Source organism: Euleptes europaea, chromosome 11 (genome assembly GCF_029931775.1).
Source record: "Euleptes europaea isolate rEulEur1 chromosome 11, rEulEur1.hap1, whole genome shotgun sequence".
Classification (NCBI taxonomy): domain Eukaryota; kingdom Metazoa; phylum Chordata; class Lepidosauria; order Squamata; family Sphaerodactylidae; genus Euleptes; species Euleptes europaea.
Genome location: NC_079322.1, coordinates 70,784,152 through 70,808,293, shown reverse-complemented (window position 1 = coordinate 70,808,293; position 24,142 = coordinate 70,784,152). Strand labels below are relative to the sequence as shown.

Below are 24,142 nucleotides of genomic sequence, written 5' to 3'. Positions count from 1 at the left end.
TAAACAACAATTAAAAACATAAAAAGGAAAAAGAGTCAATAAGGGAACATCTAATGAGATGAAAAGGTCTTTACCTGCTAGTGGAAGAGAAAAGTGTTAGAGGGGGACAGACAAATCTCCCTGGGGAGGGAATCCTGCAACTTTAGAATGCAATTTCTTGGGCTGCCACCTTTCTCACCTCAGATAAAGGGCACTTAAAGCAAGCCCCCTGAAGATGGATGGGTAAGTTAAATGGGAGTAGGTATGTTAATCCCAAACTATACCTGGTTTTAAAGATCAGTACCAGAACCTTGCATTGGGCCAGTGTAGACAGAACAAGACTGGAGTGATATGCTCCCTATGACTCACTCCAGTCAACATTCTTGCTGCAACATTCTGTACCAGTTGAAGTTTCAGGACACTCTTCAAGGGCAACCCCTCTATATCCAGGTTAGTCCTTCTGCTCACTGGTAGTGTCTCCATTTGGTTGGCAATAAGCTTCAGTTTATTAGCCATCACACATCACATCCCCAAACTGCCTCCAGGCACAGATTCAAGGTTTCCACATCCTCCCTGGGATCTGCTGGTAGCACAAGATAGAGCTAAGTGTCGTCCGCATACTGGTGACAACCCAGCCCAGATCTCTGAATGAACTTGCCCAGCAGTTTTGTGTAGATGTTAAAAAGCATGGGGGACAAGATGGCGCTTTGTCAGACCCCATGAGAGCTGAGCAGCATTTCCCCAGTACCACTTTCTGAAACCTACCTTAGTGGTAGGCCTGACACCACCACAAAACAGTGCTTCCCCTGTTATGCCTGCATTGTGGTTAGTAATGAGAAAATCGTGCAAACCTATAGTTGTAGTGCCTTGTGGTAGCTGTGAAAAAGGTGCTGTGGCCTCTGACTGGGAGCTGACCCTTTACACCTGGGCTCCACTCCCCCAGGTGTTCTCCTCGGCCTTTGCACAATACTCTCCCCTCTGGCCTTTTCACTCGTGTTGCCTCTTAAACCTCAGTCCTCAAGACTGCCTCTGCTTGAGTTGCCTTTTCTGGGTGAGCTTCATCGCCGGCAGTGCCCAGAGCCATCTTCCCTTGCCCTTCCCAATGCTCTGCCAGCTGTTGCTGGCACACATCCAACAGCCAACAGCTGAAAGCGGCTTCACTGTTCCCAGCTGTTTCTCTGCTCTCCCAGCCACATGCAGGCTCCTGAGCGTTTCCTGTTACGGTCTCCGCTTCCCCCTCATCTGCTCCTTGTCTCCTTGAGAGCCGGCGTGATATAGTGGTTAAGAGCGGTGGACTCTAATCTGGAGAACCAGGTTTGTTTCCCCACTCCTCCACATGAGTGGTGGACTCTAACCTGGTGAACCAGCTTGGTTTCCCCACTCCTACACATTTAGCTAGTTGGGTGATCTTGGACTAGTCACAGTTCTCTTTGAGCTCTCTCAGCCTCACCTATTTCACAGGGTGCCTGTTGTGGGGAGAGGAAGGGAAGGCAATTGTTAGCTGGTTTGAGTCTCCTTAAAGGTAGAGAAAATGGGGGTATAAAAACCAACCTTCTTCTCCTTCTAAATGTGCAACTCACCCATCCAGCTTCTGCCCCCCTGCCAGTGCCTCCTCACCCTCTGCAGCCCTGCTGACTTGTCTTCCAATCAGGCTGTCTGAAGTTTCCTGACCCTGTTCTGGCCTCAAGGGCCTGCTCTGAGAGCCATGATAGCTATTCTGTATCTCTTCCCCTCCTTGGAAAAATAACACAGACTTCCTTGCAAAGTCAGACAGTGGCCAGGATTACACAGTGCAGAGCATAACTGCCCATACCAATGACGTTGTATACGTGCCATTGTGTAGCAGTTGCCATGAACCTCTAGTTTCTTCGGGGGTCAGGAGGCAACCAGAATTACTAGTACTGTGCATAATAGAGCAAATGGAAGAATTTTTTTTCTTTGTTGTAACTGCTGCCTTCCTGATTCAATATTCTCCTGCAGTTTGTACAAAATTGGTTATGATGGGCAATGCAGTTAAGTACACATTTAAGCAGATTGGACAGAGGGAAAGGCACAAGGAGCCACAGATATCTTGCATTATATAATACTATTGTGGAAAAATGGATTGGAAGGGGCTGGATACTGGAGGGAGAAAGGCTTGAAGGAGGGAGGAAGCAAGGAGGTGTGTGTGTACTGCTGGTGAGATTGAGGTGTGATGTTCATGTTTGGTCCTGGAGCACAAACTCCATGGGGAGGGGCTGTGGCTCAGTGGTAGAGCATCTGCTTGTCATGCAGAAGGTCCCAGGTTCAATCCCCGGCATCTCCAGTTAAAGGGACTAGGCAAGTAGGGGATGTGAAAGACCTCTTCTTGAGACCCTGGAGAGCTGTTGCCAGATGCGCTGCCTGACCTCCCGCCCTGGTCTTGGCAACTACTTCAGAGACTCATTGAACTGTCTAAGCGTTATAGCCTGCTGTTCTGGGCTAGCGCTCCGCTGCCTAACCAGGCTATCCAGGACAAGAGACTGGGTCACCCCTGCAGAACCAGCCAAAGGGAAGCCATGATCTTGACTGTCTCCTGATCCAAAGGGAAGCCATTACACTGAAGCGAGAGCATCACGTCACTCTCTCTCCTGCAGCCCCCCCCCCAGTATCCTGAGAGAAAAACATCAGCCGCCATCTGCATCAATACTCCTCTGCTGCATCCCTGGAGTGTAAAGATTCACACCTTCCTGAGGTATTGTCGGACATGAGAAGATCGAGTCAAGACATCCCGGAGATATGTAAATCATTGGTGCCAGCTTAGTTTACAAATTGTCACTTTGCCCGATCTCTGCGGCCGAAGTCTTTGATCCCATTGTTTTAGATAAGAGCCATCTGGGGGAATCTCAACCCCCCCACCCCAGAGAAGGGTATATTTTTCCCTCCCTGACAGAGCAGTAAGGTTCTTCTTGGTTCTGCCCTACCTCTCCTTGCTTATATCGTGAGTGTGGAGTTTTGCGGAGCTCCACTCCCCTCCTCCTCTCCGGTGACTTGGCTGGCTCAAGTCTCCGATACATCCCTCTCCCATTCCCCGCTATATTTCATTTTGTACCTACATACCACGGATTTTGGACATCTCCACTTCTAGATCGGTAACGTATCACGCAACCAACAATATCCTCTCCACGAGAAACGTCTCTAATCCTACCTCCTTTTATTCTTAGTTTCTTGTATGTATGTATTTGCAACACTGAATGAATGAATATATAAACACTTTTAATCTGGAAATCCTTGGTCTGTCATTATTCTGAGATTCACTGAAAACAACCCCGGTATACATTGGGTGATTCTGCTATATAAATAAATTAGTGCTGCTGCTCATGCTAATTTCCCCAATCAAAGAGCAGTTTCGGTAACAAGAGCCGCTGCCAGTCTGAGTAGACAATACTGACTTTGATGGACCAAGGGTCTGATTCAGTATAAGGCGGCTTCATGCATTCATGTGTTCAATATAGTGTTGTGGGCTTGGACCTATGGAAACCAGAGTACAAATATTTACTCTGCTATAAATCTGAGAAGGTAGCCTTGTAAATGGCCATATGCTATTACAGCCTTATGGCTGTTCTGAGGCCACTGCTCATTTGCTGGGAATGTAAATAATTTTTTAAGGATGCATGGCCACAAAAAATGCTGTACATTAAATCTTATCTGTGGAATGCAAGAAGTTCCTATTCCCCATGTGAAGCCCATTGTTATGCACAAGGATGCAAAAAAGAGAAGCACATTCATGTGACTTGTATGGCTAGCTGCCCAGAATGTTTCATTTTCGTTGTTGGCATCTAGAATTACGATCTTGATTTGAAATCAATGTAACTCACTGTTAAAATTGAAAGATTGGTTGTCTCACTACCAATATTTATTTACTCAGCCGTCCTTCCTTTATTCCTTTTAAAATATTCTGCCTTAACATGGGTACTTGTGGTCAGTATCTGTCTTTCATACTTCAGCAGTGAGATTATTTGGGGGCCCTTGAACGAGCTGATCTCAGGTATGATCCTGAACCCAAAAGAAGTAGGATGTACAAAAACGGGAACTTTGTCTCTGGTCTCTTTAGATTGACTGAGCAAGGTTTCTCAGTGACTAGAATGATGGCTAAATGGAGCCCCTATGTTTTCTCATATTGTAGATCTGGGGAGTGATTTATTAATTAATTTATTGCATTTCTATCCTGCCCTCATTCCGTGCAAGCCAGGCTCAGAGCGGGTTACAACAAAATAAAACATAGGTTAAAACATATATTAAAACATACTTTAAAATCATACTTCATTATACATTAAAAACAATAGAACAAGATGGCACTCCCTTTCGTTTGCAGCCACTAGACACTAAACAGGCCTGGAGAACAGTGGACCCCCAAATCTGGTTGGGGAGGATGGGGAGGCCAGCAAATGATGAAAATAGCGAAAGGCTTGCGGCTGCCCTCAGATGAGTGCTGAGGCTCAGAGCAGTTTTGCCTAGGTGAGGTAGAATATTTCCTGGTGAGACTTAAATTGAGGAATTTCTGGCCCACAACTCAGCTGTATAGTACTTCTGCCTTTGGCTTCATACACTTCGTAGCAGGTTGTATAAGCATCATGATCTAGAGAAAAAAGGGAATCCCCAGCTTGGGAGAATGCCAGACTGACTTTTTGAAAAAACAAACAAAAAAACTGTCACTCCGGGCCTTGCTACAGGGCTTGCTTTGCTTTTGACAACTATAACTAATACTAACGACGTTTGTGAGAGGTTCTTGCTGTCTCGTTTTATTTCACACTTTATGAATGTGCTCCGGCAGCTCCCCGTTATGCTTTCAGCCTTTCCGTTACTTTCTAGGGCAGCAATGCACAATTATCTCTTTAGAATTCTAGTCCATCTTGTCTCAAAAGCTTAGGGGCAGGTAACTGTAAGTTAATTGGACACTCCAGGTTATCTTTCAGGAAAAAAGAAAAGAAAAGCTGATCTGAATTACTTGACAGTTGCTCTTTTCAGAAAGTACACCAGATGCTTAGAGCTCTGTACTTCTTTTTGAAGGAAGTGTGCTTTGTATGTCCAAAATATGCATAAACTGAAAAGGTCAGCCCCACCTTTCACCATCCATCCTTCCTGAAAACTGCAAAGTATTGACTCCTTCCTCTAACAATGAAATTCTTCTTGCCAAGCCTTGATAAATGTCTTATTCCTTGATGAGGAAGACCTCAGGCGTTCCCATAAAAATAAATTTCATCTGAACTTCTTTTTAGAAGAACGGGTTATTGATTAAGTGTGGCATTTGAACCAGGCCAGTGACCTAACAAACGATGCTTTAAGAGCAGATGCCGAATCAGAATCGCAAGCAATGGTTAGAGGCTGGTTTGAGGCGTTGCTGCAGCTCCTCACAGAAAAAAAGGAGTCTGGTATGAGCCAGGATGGTGTAGTAGTCATAGAGTCGGACCAGGGTCTTGGAATCCCAAGTTCAAATCCTCACACTGCCTTGAAGCTCTGTCGGTGATCTTTGGCCATTCGCATTCTCTCAGATGTACCTCCTATCTCATGGGGTTGTTGTGAGGATAAAATGAAGAAATGTCTACACTGCCCTGAATTTCTTGACAAAAGGGGAAGATAAAAGCTTTTGCAAATTTCAGTACAGCTAAAACAATCTCTCCACCCCATCAGTGTTTCAGAATTAAACAAGAGACACACTGAGGAGTTGATAGGCTGCATTCTCCTTTTGGGGGGAGGGCATAATATAAGTCATAAGTTGTGTGCAGTCCTGCTTTAGTCCTCAAGTACTTATCTGTCAAACACCCAAGTGTCCTACCATGATGGTGATGTACTTGAATCTCTCAAATTATAGAAAAACCCTCTTTCATTCAGGATACGGGAATCCTGACTTGAGTAGTTTGCTCCCCTTATTTTACACATCCGGATCATACATATTATATTAGAGAGATGGCTCACTTACAACAGAAGAGTGATATGATTAAATGGCACAAAAATACTGCAGTGGTGGCCAGTTTGTGGTCTGATGTTATTTTGCGTACTGATCCCTACTGCTATTTTTCATTTTTAACGAGAGCTAAACACATAATAAAATTTTATTGGGAGTTTACACTTAGAAAATTAACTAACAGTGCTTTAAGCACTCGGCCAAAAGCATTAAACACTGCTTCTAAAATAGGCTTTTTTTTTTTTTAAAGGGGAGATATAATGTGGTTGCCACGCTACTTAGGAATGATCTCAAAACAGTCATTTATTTATTTATAAGATTTTTTATCCCATCCTTCCTCCAAGTAACTCTTCCTCTATCATCTCAAAACCATCATTCTGATGAGCCACTATAGATGAAAATGTTGCGGTGCTCTGTAATGCACAACCGAAAATTTATGAATCTTAATTTTCTACATATAAAAGTACAGTAACTGTTGTTAAAAGGAGCATTTAATTTGGTAGCCTTGTTTCTAATCCCTTTTGTTGCACTGTGGAATGCATCTCTGAACCTGAAAGAGCTTAAAATCTGTATTACACAACAAAGTCAACCATGTTAAGGCAGTGAAATGATTTTGGGTCTTTTATATTTTGCTTGTGATTCACCATCCATGGGAGCAATCCAATTTTATGCTAGCCTGTTTTAAGTACTTTGAGTAAGAACTGTAGGTGTGAAACAAATTCACTGTATAACATGGTTTTGTTTTGATTAGTTTTTGTAGTCAACTGCCTTCAGTGATTCAAACTCACCGTGGCATTTCCTGTAACTTGAGGTTTTCTCAGTCTCACACCAGCTTATATGACTAGAAAAAGCTAAGAGAATTCTGCTTTTGGAATATTTCATAATAAAATGAGGGCCAGTACAAGAAGGATTCACACGCTCAATTCCAGTCAATGTTAATGGCAGTAAAAGAGTAAAGTCTTTTTTTAATAATGAATGAGAGCACTAATCTACAGCCTTTTTTAAAATAGTAGAAACCATAAAGTGTATGGAAGGACCCAGTAATGAAGAACTATGTACTTGGCACTAAAACTTTAGTGCCTGTGCAAAAAATGAAATAGCCTGCAACACTTCTAAATTATAGCTTGTAGAGACACTACAACAAACTACCCAATAAACAGTTTCTGTACCGGGATACTTTTCATGCTGTCCTTGAAATCTGGATCCAAGACTGAGGATGTTAAAACCAATAGTAGCTGCAAAGGATTATGCTGTTCTCAGTGTTTGGTGGATGCCTTGTTTTAAGATAGAGGCAAGAAAGCTTTTGATTCTAAAATACATGGATGGGATTACCATAGATAACTTGGGAGGAGATAGTGAGATGTATTAAAATCTCCAAAGTGTAGTTTGTGGAGGAAATGTAGTAACTGGCATGACCTGTGGAAATTTAGTAAGTGGCATGACCTGAGTTCAGAAATAATTTAATAAAATCACCTCCATATCTGCAACCAGCAACCCAGCCATCTTGGGACATAAATTTATTATGTAAATTGACAACATTAGAAAGCACAATTAGTTTAGGAAACAGTAAAAAGGGTAAAGGATTCATGACTATAAATAGCAGCGTTAACTGGTATGGAAAATAATGTAGACTATATTGGAGAGAAAATGGGAGATGGGAATTGCCTAAAGGTGGGTTGGATTGAAGCTATATTTGGAATCAGAGTTTATCTTCTAGTAAGGAAAGGTGGAGTTGGTTTTAAGCTTTCCCCCGCACATAACACCATTAGTACAGGAAAAAAATGTGTTTACTAGAATTTTATAGCAGTCGGCTAAATGAAACAGTTTAATGGGAAACCATTCCGTTATCACCCGGGGGAAAAAGGGGAATTGGCTTTCAGAAGCTGGTGGTGTTGTTTTTTAAATGTGAAGTTGCTTTAAACTGGATGCATTGTGTTTAGGAATTATAGACATAATACTTTGTTGTAATAAGGATTAAAGGTGATATGGATGGAATGATAGTGAGGAGCATGAAGAAAATGATTGATCAACTGCATTAATCCTTTAGCAGAGAAGAATAAGCATCACAGTCATTTCCTTAAGTCTTGAAGATTTGTGGAATGCTGTGTGTAATTGAAAGCTAGTTGAGAAAGAAACCTGGCTAGGTGAAGCCACACCTCATTTGTGATTGTCTGTATGATATCAGAATTACAGCCTGATTCTCAAAAGCATTTTACCGGTGTTCATGTCAATGGAAATAGTAACGGTTCCATGCTGTGAGCGCCTGTATTTTTGGACTGCAAGATCCTTTTGCGAATAGAATAAATAAGGCATGTTATAGCTTGGTGGCTAGTGGCTATTCCATGTCATAACTCAGTTTATAGATGTTCTGTAAAAATCTGATCAATAAATGAAATTTCTTATAGAAATGAAAGTAATATATTTAGCGACAAATTGGTTGCAGCTATTTTTTCCTTATTGACCATGAGAGATGGAGAGTATGTGAATAGATTATACTTGGAGCTAGCTTTAAGGCCCATTGATTACAATGGAGTAGCTGGCACAACTTCAGGGGTTTTACCGTAACCTTATTGTGAATGGGGAGTTCAGCAACTGTTTGCAACCTATCATAGTTGTATATTGTTGGAAACCATTTACTGAACATTCTGAAATGTGCATTTTTGAGACTATCCTGTAGTATAAATTTCAGACCACTGGGTTTGATCCAGCCAGTTTTTCTGCTGGTGAAAAAGGGAGGAGGGGTCTTCTCTGACCTCTTCAAAAGGCTATGTTGGGGCTCATGGTATCTCTGTGTATAGAAGTCATGTGGGGCTGCAGTAGGGAGGGGTACTGGGGGAGACTGAGTTACCAAGCGGGTTGGATGCAACCCACTAGTTCCTTTTTGTTTCTTTATCTATAGCCCTCCATTAATTTTTTTCCGCACACTTAAAAAAATATCAGTAGAAGTGTGTTAAACTTCCTCCAGGCCCCAAAATTTACTGCTTGCTAATCACTGCCTATGCCTATTAGTCTCCAGTTAAATTTACATCTCTTTGAGACAAAAAACCTATATGAATGGTATCTTCTGTGTTTCTCTTGTGAAGACTGGCCATTGAGCTATAATAACTTTGACTTAAAGTGACGTAAACTCCATTCAGTTAACAATTACCATTTTTGTTCTCATGTGAGGCAGTGGGGAATAAAAAGAAAATGCTCAAGATGGCCTAACAATGAATGGTGACTTGGTGGTGGAAAGTGCCATCAAGTCACAGACAACTTACGGTGACCCCATAGGTTTTTCAAGGCAAGAGACCAACAGAAATGGTTTGCCATTGCCTGCCTCTATGTAACAACGGTGGACTTCCTTGGTTGTCACCCATCAAAGTGCTAACCAGGGCCGACCCTGCTTAGCTTACAAGATCTGAGATCAGGCTAATTTGGGCCATCCACCTGAGGGCAAATGGTAAATTACAAGTTAACAAAAACTGTTTTATATTGTTCTGGTGGCAAGGACACCTTACCCCACTATCATCATATGCATTAGATAGAGGAGGAAGGGAAAGCTAGAGAACAGATATATAGTTGGTTACAACACAATTTTAAGCATGTTTGGTTGCTACCCTACAACTGTGTGTAGCAGTGGTTCCCAAACCTTTTGGGCCACTTCCCCCTTGGTTCCACAAATCAACCCCAGCACCCCCTACCCTATCCTATAAAAAGCATTATTCAAAATACGGGTTTGCATGACTTATTAAAGAAGATAATAACAATAAAATTCAAAACAGTAACAATTAATTGCTCACCAATTCAAAAGCAAATTAAAACCTTTTAGTTGAAATTTGTTCAACAGAACTAATGAACTTGATCCAGTGGTACCAGCTCTTCAAAGTCTGGAAAAAAATTCCAATAGTTTCCACCAAATTTGCAAACATGGTGCCATAGCTTGAACTATTGTAAATTAGTGAACATCACAGTTGAAGGGGCCCACGTCTAGCACCCCCTACTGCCCCCTTGCCTCTTAGTGCCCCCTAGGTAATTCCACCGCCCCCCCCCAGGGTGTGGTACTGCCCACTTTGGGAACCACTGTTGTATAGCATCAGGACCTTCACCACCTTTGTACACTCTGCAGGAGAGGAGAAACTTTGACTGCTGTAGTTGTGACACAGCTGAGGCCACCTTTGCAAAGAAGCTCGCCTTTCATTTCGGCAGCAGTGACTGTTCTCAAAGAGGCTGCTGCCACCGCCGAAAACCTTTTGCAAAGATATAAAGGATGAGGATGAGGCAGCACAAGGATTGCATCTCATTTTCCTTCTCCTGGATAGAGCACAGGCACGTGACGGTTATGATCCTCATTACATACTACTGAATTCAGTGGGACTTAATTAAGCGTGCATTTGTTTCAGCCGCACCCCCCCTTTTTTTTTTTGCTGTGTGTGCTGTGGGAGAGAAGGCGGTAAGAGGAGGCGGCAAAGATGTACAGGCAGCCAAAACATTACCTGCAGGTCTCTAGTATTGTGCTACATTATGTCAAAATGGCACCTATACTTTGATTTTAGTAATTTGGAATTTAAATGAATCATTAAGTTTGAAAAACAACTGCTAAACTCTTAATTTGCCTGGCAGCCCTTGCTTGCTATAGAGCTGTCCATGGTGCCGAAATTATAGCCCCAGAATTGCTTTTTGCAGAACGTGGTTTATACTGAACAGCTATAAAGAGTGGGAGTGAAACAGGCATTTCAGATGCAGAGGCAGCACACAGAAGGAGGATACTGAGCCCTCCCTTAATTTACCTTTTCAGTTTCTCCTCCAGATACTCTTTTTCTCGCTGGGCTCATCTCCGGCTTTGAAGCCCAGCTTGGTGCAGAGCAGTTGTGGAGAACTACCTTTCTCTGTTTCTAATAGTTTCTTCCTCAGTTGTATGGTTGGGGTGTGACCCATCATCCAAAATATGAACTTGTTTCCTTGTTAAATCCTCCAGCTATCATTGCTAGAAAAATTAAAGGTACATGTCCCTCTCTCCTTGCCATGGGAACGTGGCAAGTTTGGGGGGAGTGAGATATTGTTGCAGGGGGAAAGGTTAAACATATTGTTCCCTGAGAACTGTTGAAAGCATATCGGCAGGCTGCTTATTGGCAGCCTCCCCAGGCTATGTGTTCATGTAAAAAAAAAAAAAATCAGAAGATTCAACTGCAACTCTTCTATGCCACTTATAGTTTAGCCCAGGGGGTTCCAACCTTTTTGAGCCTGTGGAATTCTGACATAGGGTGTTGGGTACAACCACAAAATGGCCAGTGTTAGAGGCAGAGCCACACCCAAACAGAGAAAGCCTTAGCGCAGGGGAGAAGAAGGATAATCTTAAAAAATACACTGGGAAACAGGAATGTGAGAGAGAATAAAACCAACAGTATGGTGGCAGCTGCTGCCAAAACAACATCATTTTAATCTTCACAGCCAATCAGACACCCTGCTGGCCTAGATCGTCACCTGGCAACACTCACTCTCTAAAAATACTTGCCAGGCACCTGGAAAGGTGTTAGTGGGTGCAATGGCCCCCATTGGCACCCATAGTTTAGCCCTTAAAGATCTACTCCATGCTTGGTGTGGAAGTACCACTTTTAAGGAGGGCACAAACTCAGAGTGAGCATTTCTGATTGAGGCGAGCACTCCTGATTAATAGTAGGTTGCTGATCTGGATAAACAAGCTATAACTGGATGATATTTGAGTTTAACAGACCGTGTTTTCTGCAGTCTGAAACTGAAGAACTGAAAAGGTGTTGCTTTTGCTCTCTTTCCCCCCTATTTGGAGAGCAAGAGTAAAACTTTAAAAATATTAAAACTTATAAAGTAGTTCTTCTCTTGATGTGCCTGCTAATATTTATGGGATCTGTGTTTTGAAGTTTGCTCCTTGATGGGCTCAAACATTCAAATTTAGAGATTTTAATCCCTTTACCAAGATTTCACAAAGTTTCATCACATTTATTTTAGTTAGGTAAGACTCAGAAGTTCAGCTGTTTATGATTAGTTGAAGTCTTCTCTAAATTTGGCCTCTCCATTATGTGACTAGGCTATCTGAACACGTTATGGTAACAATTTACCTTTTTGGTGTGATCTCCTAGCGGACTTAGAGATTTTCCTGGCATGTCTGTTGCAATTAAATATGTAATAGCCTTTAAACTTGGCATGAAGAAAAGTAATTAATCAGAACTTGATGTTAGCAAGACTGCTGAGCTGTGGCCAGAACTCAGGATGGAATTTAAAAGGCATGACAAATGGAAGAGAGGAGAATAGCATTCTTGTTGTACTGTCCCTCTCAATTTTTTAAATTAAGTATTTAGAATACCAGTAAGTGTCCAAGACGGTCGTTGAAGAGGAAATACCACCCTGCAGTCATTTTCATGGTATTGGTGTACCCTAGGAACCTGAAGAAGAAGAAGAGTTGGTTTTTATATGCTGACTTTCTCTACCATTTAAGGAAGAATCAAGCTGGCTTACAATGACCTTACCTTCCCCTCCCCACAACAGGCACCTTATGAGGTAGGTGGGGCTGAGAGAGCTGAGACTAGCCCAAGGTCACCCAACTGGCTTCATGTGTAGGAGTGGGGAAATCAAACCGGCCCACCAGATTAGCATCTGCTGCTCATATTAGGAGTGGGGAATCAATCCCGGTCCTCCAGATTAGAGTCCACCGCTGCAAACTACCTCTCTTAACCACTACACCACGCTGGCTCTGAATAACCTACTTTCCCGATCTTTCTTTCTGTCTAAAAGCTGTACTGTGGAACTCTTATTTTTTTTCTTTTTGTATGGAGAGTTGATGATTTGCCATGTTACCTTTTCAGTACAGTACTTCAACTTGCAGGCACAGGTTTCTAACAAGTGTTGTTTTACTTGTTTTCAAAACACAGTTTTGATCTCTCATCTTAGAAACTGAAAAGTACACCCCCCATTTTTCACATGAGAAAAGTAATAAATCAGACTTTTCGCTTTTTGCAAGAGTTTAAGGGAAATTATGGTAGGGGCATATGAAACAGCTATTCTTCTTCTCATATGTTGTCAGCATGATTATTTCAACAAAATGGATGTGCAGTTAACTTCGGGAGTGAGCTGCCAAGGTTCAAGATTCCTTGTAAGCCCTGCCTTCTCTAGCTGTATATGGGTTAATGGTGGTTATTCACTGGTGACAGAAATATATTTTGTTTTCTGTGATGCACACTCCATTATTTCTCATGTTCAAGGTTTGAAAACAGCTGTGCTGAGCTTTTACTTAGGTAAAATTCAAAACACAGAATAGTTGCAGAAATTTCTCCAAGCTGAATGCTCCTTTTCATCTGCCTGCTAAATATATATTCAGTTGCTAAGGCCAGTATTGTGAGTATGAATATGGATCTTTGTGTCAGTGTGTAGGAGACAGAGGTAGCAAATTGCCACCCTTTAGGATTCATCCAGCCCTTGAAGCAACTTTATCTGGGGTCTTTTATGCACGGGAACTTTGACTCACGTTCTCTCCTGGTCTTAGTTGGCTATGTGGAATGTAAATCAAAGAATCCCAGGATGGCACTGATGACATCTTACCCCCCCCAAATAAAAATCAGCAAATCACACAGAGGTTTAAGGGGGGAGGAAATCGGTGACCACTCCCCCTCCAGTTTGCTTTTTTGTGGTGGAGCTATGCATGGGGACAATTAGACTCAAGATTTCTTTGGGACAGTATCCCCCATGGATAGATTTTTGAGAATTTGTATGAGAAAAGTGTGCGTCAAGAGCTCGTGGAACCCAAGGTAAAATTCCCATGCATAAAAGCCCTGGGTTCTCCCCCCATCTCAGACAAAGTGGCTTTACTGGTCTAGAACAAAGTGTGTTGAAAACACTGACTTGTAACTTAACTAGAAGAGGAAAAAGCAGTGAGTCATATACACTTTATGGTATTGTGTACTGTCATGAATAGGCAAGCCAAACAAAGATTTTATTATCAGGAGACACTGGAACCAGTTGGAGAGAAACTTTTTATGCCAGTTGCTGGAGACTTGATTAACGGAATCAGGGTGTGGCTCTCTCAAGAGAGAGGAAGGTGACAAGCCATACTAATAGATGGTAGCATGTTCTGTTGACTCTGTTGACTACATTTTTGTTGGCTGATGTAGGATCGTAATAATAAAATTTATTTGGTGTTTTAACAATCCCTTTGTAACCCAGTAACTTCAAGTTTTAGTACTTAAGTGCCAGGAAGTCTCCAAATTCTCAGGGATTTAGGTTACATGCGTTGTACTGACTTCTGCTTCATATCCCTCTATAAAAGCCTGTTCTCTGACTTTTGTTTGAAGACTGGTGTTGGAAAGAGGGTCTCAAGATGACTGGGTTTATCTTGTCTGTGGGTGTTCTAGGTATCTGCTACTCAGCACACCATACTGAGAGGAAGAGACAGCAGAATCTGGGGTCATTGTTTACAAAACCAGGAGGGATAAAAGTCAAGGCATTAACTGCCAGTAAAGTCAAAACCTTTGTGGTGGAAGCGGTGTTTATGAGTCCTGAAGCCAGGGAATTGTGGCAAGGGGTTGTTAAAGAGTGCTGGGGTAGTCCCTTCCCCAATGCTGTGTGGCACACTATCACCCTTTGAGTGGGTTGTTGCATTTTCTCATGAACATTGGGACAGGCAAAGGTCTACTCCCAGTGTCTCTTGAAGATGTTTTTTGGAAGCACACTTGAAGACATTGTACATGGGAATTAGTGACTTCTTAATTGAGCATTTTGTGTTCTGTGGATGGCAATTGGGGGAGAGAACTTCACTGTGTTACCCCTTGGTGTGTGTGTGTGGAGTTCTGCAGGGGGTGATCCTCTCCCATTGCTCTTTGACATCTGTATGTGCCCCCTCACCCAGCTAGTCAGGACGTTTGGCTGGGTTGTCATTAGTATGCAGATGACTCCCATTTGTATCTACTGATGGGTGGCCAGCTGGACACTGCCCTTGACAGTCTGGCCATATCCTTGGAGGCTGTGGTGAGGTGAAGTGCCGACTGAAATTGAACCCATCAAAGATGTAGGTCCTGTGGCTGGGTCAGGGCGGTCCGGGTCAGGATGTTCAGTTTCCCACTCTTGATGGGTCTCAGCTAGTTCTGGCTCCCTCTGACAAGAGTCTTGGAGTGACCTTGGCTGCCTCCCTTTCATTGGAGGCCCAGGTCATGCACACAGCCAAGACGGCCTTTTTTCATCTCATCTGACAGTCATGTCAGCCTATTCATTCCTTGTATCATCTCCAGTCTGCTGGAAGTTACTCCAAATGGCTGAATACTACAACATTGTTCATGTGATCTTGGGTGCTTCTTCTATAGTGCTTAAGGAACAGCTCATGCACAACTGTTTTGATATAGGCCTCTCTCAATTTACAGAAACAAACAGAAATGAAAAGGTTTCTTTCGGGGAACTCACCCTTGGCATCTTCAGCCAATGTTTCATATCATAAACATCTACTTTATAAGGGTGTCTGGCTTTAAAAGAGGGACCAATATTGAGTCACGGGGGGGGGGGGAATTAAACACAGTTGGCTCCAGTAAGAGATTTCAAATAAAAGCTGGTCATGGCTCAATGAGGTCCTACTGAAGTATTGTCAAAGATGCAATTTATTTGCACTCTGCTGAATCAGAGATGGCTAGCAGTTGCTACTTGGTTGGGTATAAAATTTACCATCATTAATTATTATTAATTTGTTTTGAAGTATGCAGGAAGGAGGAAGCAGAGAAACCACAAAAACTGAGCTGATCAACCATACAGAATTTCTTACCCTTCAGTTAATTCTTAGTTGGAATATGATTGCCATCTTATATGGAAAATGCCTCAAAAGGAACCTGCAGAGGTCTCATTGTAGACTCAATGGTTTCCAATGGCTTCTAGTATGGGCAAATTTTTCTGAATGGGTTTTAGTGTGTGTTCTTAATTCTTAAGGAACTTAAGCTGGCTTTTGTGGCACAGAGGACCACCTCTCATTAAGCTTATTACAACATTATTAGGTTAGATACCTTTTGATCTTCTGCTTGCATAAGTAGAACTGTAAAGATGTTTCCATTGTAATCTTAATTTGCAAGAGTGCTTCTATTGCCCATATGATAAAACATAACAAGGGGAAAAATTATATCTGTTGGTCTGCTGAGCTGGCTTGCATACTCAGCACTTCCATAGTTGACCTGCAAGCAACTTGAATCTCAGCCATTTTAGAATTTATTCACTGGAGTGGTATACAAAGCAAACATTTGACATGGGGAAAAATAGTCATGAGAAAGACTTGGGAACTGTGGAGATAGCTCACCAGTTCATGAACCACCTTGAAAATTAGCTATAGCGTTACATTTATGTGCGGGTGGGTTTTCAAAAAGGATGGTAGTGTGGGGGTTGGCAGCTGCTTCACTTTCAGTTCAACAGTATGGTGTATGGTGATGGGAACTGACCTCAGCTGTGGCTGCTGTTGGGCTGCAGGAGTAGTGGTAAAATTTACCACTACTCCAGCATGGTGTAGTGGTTAAGAGCTGTGGTTTGGAGTGGTGGACTCTGATCTGGAGAACCGGGTTTGATTCCCCACTCCTCCACATGAGTGGTGGAGGCTAATCTGGTGAACTGGATTTGCTTCCCGACTCCTCCACATGAAACCAGCTGTGTGATCTTGGGCTAGTCACAGCTCTCTCAGCCCCACCTACCTCACAGGGTGTCTGTTGCGGGGAGGGGAAGGGAAGGTGATTGTAAGCTGGTTTGAGTCTCCCTTAAGTGGTAGAGAAAGTAGGCATATAAACACCAACTCTCCTTCTCCTCCTCTGCTGGGCCAAATTTGCATTTGGTCAGATGTCTCCTCCTCATTCAAAACGTGACACTTAATATTTGGAAGGAATCTCTGGGCCAGATTGGCTCAGTCCTTGAGGGATTTTTGCATTTTTCTTTCAGTATGAAATTTGAACCATTTGCTTTGACTCCCCTGAAGATATCCACTCTGCAGATCCTCTGCTTAACAGTACACTGTGTTCCAGAGTGAGTAGGCTGACTTGTTGAGGGCTCATGGTTTGTAATTAATCGGTCAAGGGTATGAATTTGTATATTTCACAGTGCTTGGATGCACACAGATAGTAATGGCATACTCTCTTGGGCTTGGTTCAGAAAAGGCCATGACAGTTAGTGCAACATTAGAGGATGCTCAGGGATTTTTTTTCTCCTGTGAATTCGAAATATGCCTGGAGTTGTTGGAGCTTCCTGCTCCCAATAATTGACAGCAGCTACTACTCCTGGTAGCAAAAAAGTCTCTGTTTCTGACCCCCTTATCTTTTCACCCATGCTTTCCTTCCTTTCTTATGGGGGTGTTGTGTTGGCTAACCTGAGAAACGTAGGGTTTTTCTCTTCTAGGAAGCCTGATACCAGATTTATTTATTTAGGGAATTTATATGCTGCCTTTCTAGACACTGAGAACCAGCACGATGTCGTAGTTAAGAGCGGCGGACTCTAATCTAGAGAACCGGGTTTGATTTCCCCACTCCTCCACATGAATCCTGCTGCATGTCCTCAGGCCAGTCACATTTCTCTCTGAACTTTCTCACCCCCACCTACCTCACAAGGTGTCTGTGGTGGGGAGAAGAAGGAAAGGTGATTGTAAGCCGCTTTGAGACTTTTTAAGGTAGAGAAAAGTGGGGTATAAAACCTCTTCTTCTTCTTCTTCTTTGGGTAGAGTGATTCAGTAGCAATAGCTACTAGTTGACATTGCAATAAACCACAGTTCATTTAACCATGGTTTGTTCAAAAAACTGTGATTTATTGCAGTTGACAGTTGGAACAAACTAAGAGTTTGTTTGGAATTTTTATTTTGCTTGACTCCTTCTTTGCTTCCAAGCTATATTAAAATGTGAGATCAGAAGACATGTGTCACTTTAATTATGGGCCACTTTTCAGTTTGAGCACAAATCCATACTAACATAGCCCAGTTGCCGCTATTTAGCAGTTGTACCCCATTCTGATGCAGGTTGGTTTCATAGGCTTTCTGGACCACATTGCTGATCCAAAGAGAGGTAAAGATTCCAGTCTCATAGTTGGTTTGGCCTTTGATTCCTGTGTGGAAGGCTATGGCATGGATCCAGTGGAGCATAAGTGGAAACATAAACAGCACAGTTCCACTTGTGCAAGATCTTGTGCAACATCTAGCATTACCTCCCTATATATTATAGTGCCCAGAAATTTGTTGTACAAGAACTTGTGCAAGCAGAAATGCAAGGGAGGATACAATAAGTTTGACTTAGTACAGGTGGTGACCATAGTCTGTCTGTTTCCATTTGTGTAAGAGCTCTAGCGCAAGTGGAAATTTTATGCTGGATTCAACCTTGGTGTAGAAAGCCATCATGGGCACAGAAGGCTGTGCTGATGGCCCCAAAGCAATGGGAAAATGGCTACATAAACATTTGCATGGCATGTTCTTGCAGGCATGACCTTCCCTGGAGTTCAGCTGTACTCTGGAAAATAAGAGTTGTTCAACACCTGTCAGTTCAGCTCACAATACAATCACTAGTCACTTTCAGGAAGCTGATTATTTGATACATTGTCTGGCTGTTCATATCTGTTTGGCACAAGCGGGAAATCTTTGTAGTATCTCAGCCTTGCAGATTCCTGGCAAGACGTTTTGGGAGATCATCTGAGAGCCAGCTTCTCTTCTTCTTTCCCTCCCTAAGTTTCTTGCTGCATTCCTGCAAGACTGGGGTGCAGGGAGAAGCTAAGAGAACAGGAGTGCCCCCTGAAGCAGAAGGCTGATCTGGGTCCACTTTGCCCCTGCATGCTTACCTAGAACATGGCAAATCTGAAGATCAGATTTTTCCAGGGGGGAAATCAGAAGTCCACTCCCAGCTGATCACGGGAATCATCTGGGAGAGAGCTTTTGATTTCTGTCTGACTCTGCTGCCTCCTGGCAAGGCTGGAATAGTGACTTTTTTATTGTAAGGGAAAAAATTGGTAGCTGATTCAAGCTGATCTTTGGATCAGCAGGGAATCAGCTTCTGAACAACAGCAGCCACAGATGTGGCTGGCAGTTGTACAACCTGTTCTGTGCCATCCAGACATATCCAGGATTGGCTAATGATCGATCCGGAGCATTGAGTATGGCATGTTTGGTTGCTGAACACGTTTGGTACAAAATTCATGTCATTCCTATGGGAAATTGACCTAGGCACTTTATGTGCAGATTGCACAACCTCTTGATTCTACACCTGTGATGCCACAGTAGACCATGTTCTGAGCTGATTGAAGGAGGGGCAGCAAAGAATGGCTCTTTACCCCGGCAATTGTACTAAATAGAAGTTAATCTGGGATTTCTGCATTTGAACATTGCACAAACAACAGTCAGTCCCTGGTCTACAATATTAGTTTGTGCGCTCCGCCCCCCAGCCTGGAGCAAGTCTTGCCTTAGAGTAGTAGTCTTAAAGAACTTACTTTCTGGTGCCTTTTGACCTTTGTGATGGTGTGGGGAAAAGGATACTTTAATTTCTTAAATGCACAGATTAAGTACGTGTGCTAATTGATAATATGGAAAATGTCTTCAACTTTTTAAAAGATTAATTAGTTGCCAGTGAGAAATTTAAGAATCAGTTTGCATGCAGTGGTTTTGCTAACAGAGTGCTATTGGTACTGTTTTTCCTTCTCCTGCAAATTTGCAATTGTTATACTTGTCCTTGATGCAAAAAAATGCCTGAAGATAAAAGCATAGCTAGCATATTGTAACTTTGTAGAATGATTGTTTACTCCCTAAAAGTAGTTTCATCTTCCTGGCTTCTGTGCAGTCCCACATGGGGACTGTGCTTGTGCATGCCAGCCGCGGAGAACTGACTAGAAAGCTTTTAGGAGCTTCAGAGCACCTGGAGCGCTCCCCCTCCCCTCCGTCCCAGGCCAAGAGCGAGCCAGCCGGCTTCCCGCCCAATGGTCATGTGACGGAGGGGGGAGGAGCGCTCCTCCCTCAGTTCTCTCTTCGCCGCCGTGGAGAGAGCACTAGCTTTGTTTCAGAGCATCTTTTCTGTTACCTCAGAGAAAATTTATCTTCAGGATTATATATATATTTTTTGCCAATATGATCTTATTTAACGACTGTGCCAAATGTAGAAATAGTGTGGCACAAAATAATGACTGCTGTTACGTTTGAGAGATTTGTGCTTTTTCTTTTATTTCAGAAAAGTTTTTCTCTTCAGGATTTGATTTTCTTTTTGCCAATATGGTTTTATGTAACAAATGTGCCAAATATAAAGGGATTATAGCACAAAATAACGATGATTGTTGTGCTGTTTAAGAGACTTATGTCTTTTCTTTCACTTTAGAAGAGTCTTCTCTTCAGGATTTGATTTCTTTTCTTTTGTCAATGTGGCTTTATTTAACAAATGTGCCAAATGTACAATAGTATGGTACAAATTAATAATGCTTGTTCTATTTGAGAGACTTGTGTCTTTTCTTCTACCTCAGAAAAAAATTTCTCTCAGCATTTGATGTCTGTTTTGCCAGTATGGCTTTCTTTAACAATTCTGCCAAATGCAGAAGGAGTATGCCACAAATTAATGGTCTGTTCTGTTTCAGATGCTTGTTTTAATCTTGTCTCTTTCTCATTTTTACAAGTCATTCAGGCTGTGTTGCTCTAGTTCGAATGTCTGTGAGGAAATCCGGCTTTACAGGTCTCAAACCTGCTTCTCTGATCCTGGAGAGAATAAGTATGCATCATGACTAGTAGCCATTTTGACTAGTAGCTATGGATTCCTCTTACAGTATGACTGGATATGCTGCAGCACTAGGGGTTCCATCCCCCTTGACGTGCATGGATGAGACCTCAAAGTCGACAGGCTCTAAGAAAAGCCATTGTACGGTTGCACTAGGGGCTCGGTGTTCCATCCCCCATGACGTGCATGGATGAGACCTCTAAGTCGAAAGGCTGCGTAGGAAGCCGTTTTACTGTGGCGCTAGGGGCTCTGGCCCCCATGATGTGCATGGATGATGCCTCAACATTGACAGGCTCCGTGGAAAGCCTGCTAGTCAACAGCACTAGGGGATCAGTCCCCCATGACGTGCAGAGAGGAGGTTTTGAGGTCGAACAATTCCAAGGAGGTGGGAACGCCTACTCCTCCAGGTATTAAAGCCTCAACGTTGGCTCGCCTCTGACGCACCAATATAACAGCCACCGGGCTCTTGTCGACGTCATACACCGATTCCTATTCGGTGCTGAGACGAGCGGGTTCGAGTTGCCTCCATGCCGACCGTCTATTGCTGCTGAGGTGGCATCTGTTCGGAGAAGGGGAGGAGTCTCGGCATTGCAGCCCCCCCACTTCCCTCGACGTCAGGCATCGCCATCGCTGGTGGGGTAAGCAAGCTTGGGCTGAAATATTGTCCAGCATGTGGGGAAGGCTTCTCAGCCATGTTCTGTTACCCCCCTTATGTTCCCAGAACCTCTTCTTGGGGCTCCTGCTGGAATACATATACCCCCATGGGTGTATAGACACTCATCCTCTCTGGGACAAGTGTCTTCCCACTGACCTTGAAGTCGATTTACATGGCCACCTCAGCATCAAGGAGGGAGGGCTCATGGGACATTTCATCTCATATGCAACCCATGAGAGTTCCTGCCTGTCTCACCCACGGGGTTGTTCAACTGTATTTAAAACAGTTAATCTGGATGGCATAGGCGTGGAAGATTTGATATTCTCCCTCACATTCGAACTCGGATCTGACAAGGAGTGGTGTTATGCGAAGCCTATGTGGTATACATTTGGCTTACTTCTTTTTATAGCCAAGCTTTCACCTAGAAGGTGGAAAATCTATATAAAGCTTAAAGGAGGATGCTGGATTCCTCTTACAGTATCCCTCACCTACTTCCTACACACTTGACACTGAGAGATACTGTCCTTCAGTGTTACTCCTCTGAAGATGCCTGCCACAGCTGCTGGCGAAACGTCAGGAAAGAAAATACCAAGACCACGGTCACACAGCCCGGATAACCTACAAGAACTGAATTAAGAGAGTTTATGTCGTTTCAAGCATTCAGTGGTGCAACACAAATCAAACCCAGAATCTAAGAAATAAAAGGTAGTAGAGTAGAGACAGATGCCAACGTGGCAGGAGATTGTTGATGGGGTAATACTACACCTTTTTTAGATGAGGAGTTGTCCAAGTTCCAGTAGACTAAGATAGCAGAAAATAAAGAAGGCGAGGGCAAGGGGTTCCCGTAGACTCAGCCAGCGAGGCAGGAGGGAGCGTGGTCAGGCTGCGCAAAACCTTAACCAACAGAGTAACGGCAAAGATGCCAGGGAAAGACCTAAGGTGCCATAATGGCAGTGGGCTACCCCAGTTATACTGTCTCTCTGGGGGCGGGGTGATAGGATTACCCCTTCCAGGTTCCCAGGTGACAAAAAGGTGACAAAGGACTTAATGTCCGGCTGCCGGGGTGTGTACATTGGAATTTGGAAATCTATTCTTATTCCAGTGGCTTGTGCAACCCAGGAGGAACCAGGAGATCCTTGCTTATGGGCTTAATGATCCTAAAACAAAAGGTGCAATCATAATAATGTCCAGAGATCGCGATCTCGTATTGCTGGAGGAGCGACTCATTGTTATCTCAATGTCACTGAATGGCTTAGCTTAAGCCGTTCGATGTTGCAATGGAGGGGAAATGCAGATGCAGGCTATGTGCTTATACGCTTTCGCTGACATGGCTTCTTGCTGGAACGGAGGTTACCAGGAACATGGCGTCTCTCAGGCTCTCTGGAGGTTGCTCTGGCCTCGGTCTCACAGCTGCCGGCTGCTCGGAACACACAGGAGCGGTCGTGTCAGTTTCACTGGCGGGAACACTAGCCTTCCCTGTAGCGTTTAGGGCAGGCGTGCGGCTGGAACAGTGCGCACACGTAGATTGTTTGCGGGTGCCATGACCAGTCCGGGAGATTGGTGACCCGTATGCTTACAATTATTAGTAAGCTTTTTTCCCTAGCTTTGCAATTGGCAGAATTAGGCTTTTTATTAGTTTGACAAAATTGAGATAAATGAGAGAAAATATTCCCTCTAGTAGTGGTAAATGCTCATGGGTAAGAAAAAAACCTGCATTAAAATATCTTAGCTCTCTTGATACAAAATGAATAATTTAAAAAGCTGTGGGGTGTAGAACTAAGAATGCTTGCTTGCCATAATTTGATGTTGTTATTGACAGTTCATGCTTCCATGGTTCTAATTTTCAACCTCTGTTTTTCACTGAAAATTATCTCCTACATCTGTATTGGTGAGTATGTGAATATCTTGTAGGGGAAAGGACAAATTTCTGCAACTGTTCAAATATTCATTGGAAAAAAATGTGATGCGGTAACAAAAAACTTATAAATAAACAGAAAAAATCCACCACTTAAAATAAACAACAATGGTTATCAACCTTGATATAAAGGCAATCAAGGACAGTCCACCCAGTTTTGTATGTGGTGGCTTTCATTGGCACATATGCAGGAAAGAATTCCCCAGGAATCATGTAACCAGCCAAAAATGTTTAATGTAGGACTTGTTCACTACATTTTGGATTAAGGCAGTCTAGATTAAGTCTCGCCCTAACCTGGATAGCCCCAGGCTAGCCTGATTGCATCAGATCTCAGAAGCTAAGCAGGGTTGGCCCTGGCTAGTATTTGGATGGGAGACCTCCGTGGAATACCAGAGTTGTGACACGGAGGCAGGCAATGGTAAACAACCTCTGGATGTCTCATGCCTTGAAAACCCTGTGGGGTCACTATAAATCAGCTATAACTTATAGGCAAAAAAGAAAAAAGATTCAGTCTGTGATCATGTTACTGCCTCTCTGATAGAATGGTAAATCCTTACCACTTTAAAAATGGAATAAACTTGTTAGCCCTACAGGTTTGTTAAAAGGATGGATGAGAAAACATTGGGACATTGCAAAGGCAATTAAAATACATAAATCATGGCTTAGGGTACCATGGTGTTACTCTTTGTGTTTGGGTTTGTTCTTGGCTTCATCTCTCTTGTGTAATGAGAACACATGACCCTTAGAGATCATTCGGTGCAGACATTGTAGAACTTGTAAAACATTTGGTGCAGACGTTGTAGGACTTGTAGGACAAGTTTTTAGGCTGTGACATGAAGGCACTTTTGTTTTCTTGTATATTCAGCAATCGGAAATAAGAGCTTTCACAAAATCTGCAGTAGGAATTCACTTCCAGATAGAAGGTTAAGTAAGTGTTAGTCCTCCATGCAGTTTGGGAAAGGTTACAAGAAGGGGAGCTACCAGAG

General features: G+C 43.0%; 1 non-coding gene across 1 annotated transcript; it reads left to right on the top strand.

Moving 5' to 3' along the window:
* Nucleotides 1-2,212: 2,212 nt before the first annotated feature.
* TRNAD-GUC (transfer RNA aspartic acid (anticodon GUC)) lies at nt 2,213-2,284 on the top strand. The gene has a single exon. It is a non-coding gene; the product is annotated as a tRNA-Asp (tRNA).
* Nucleotides 2,285-24,142: the final 21,858 nt, after the last annotated feature.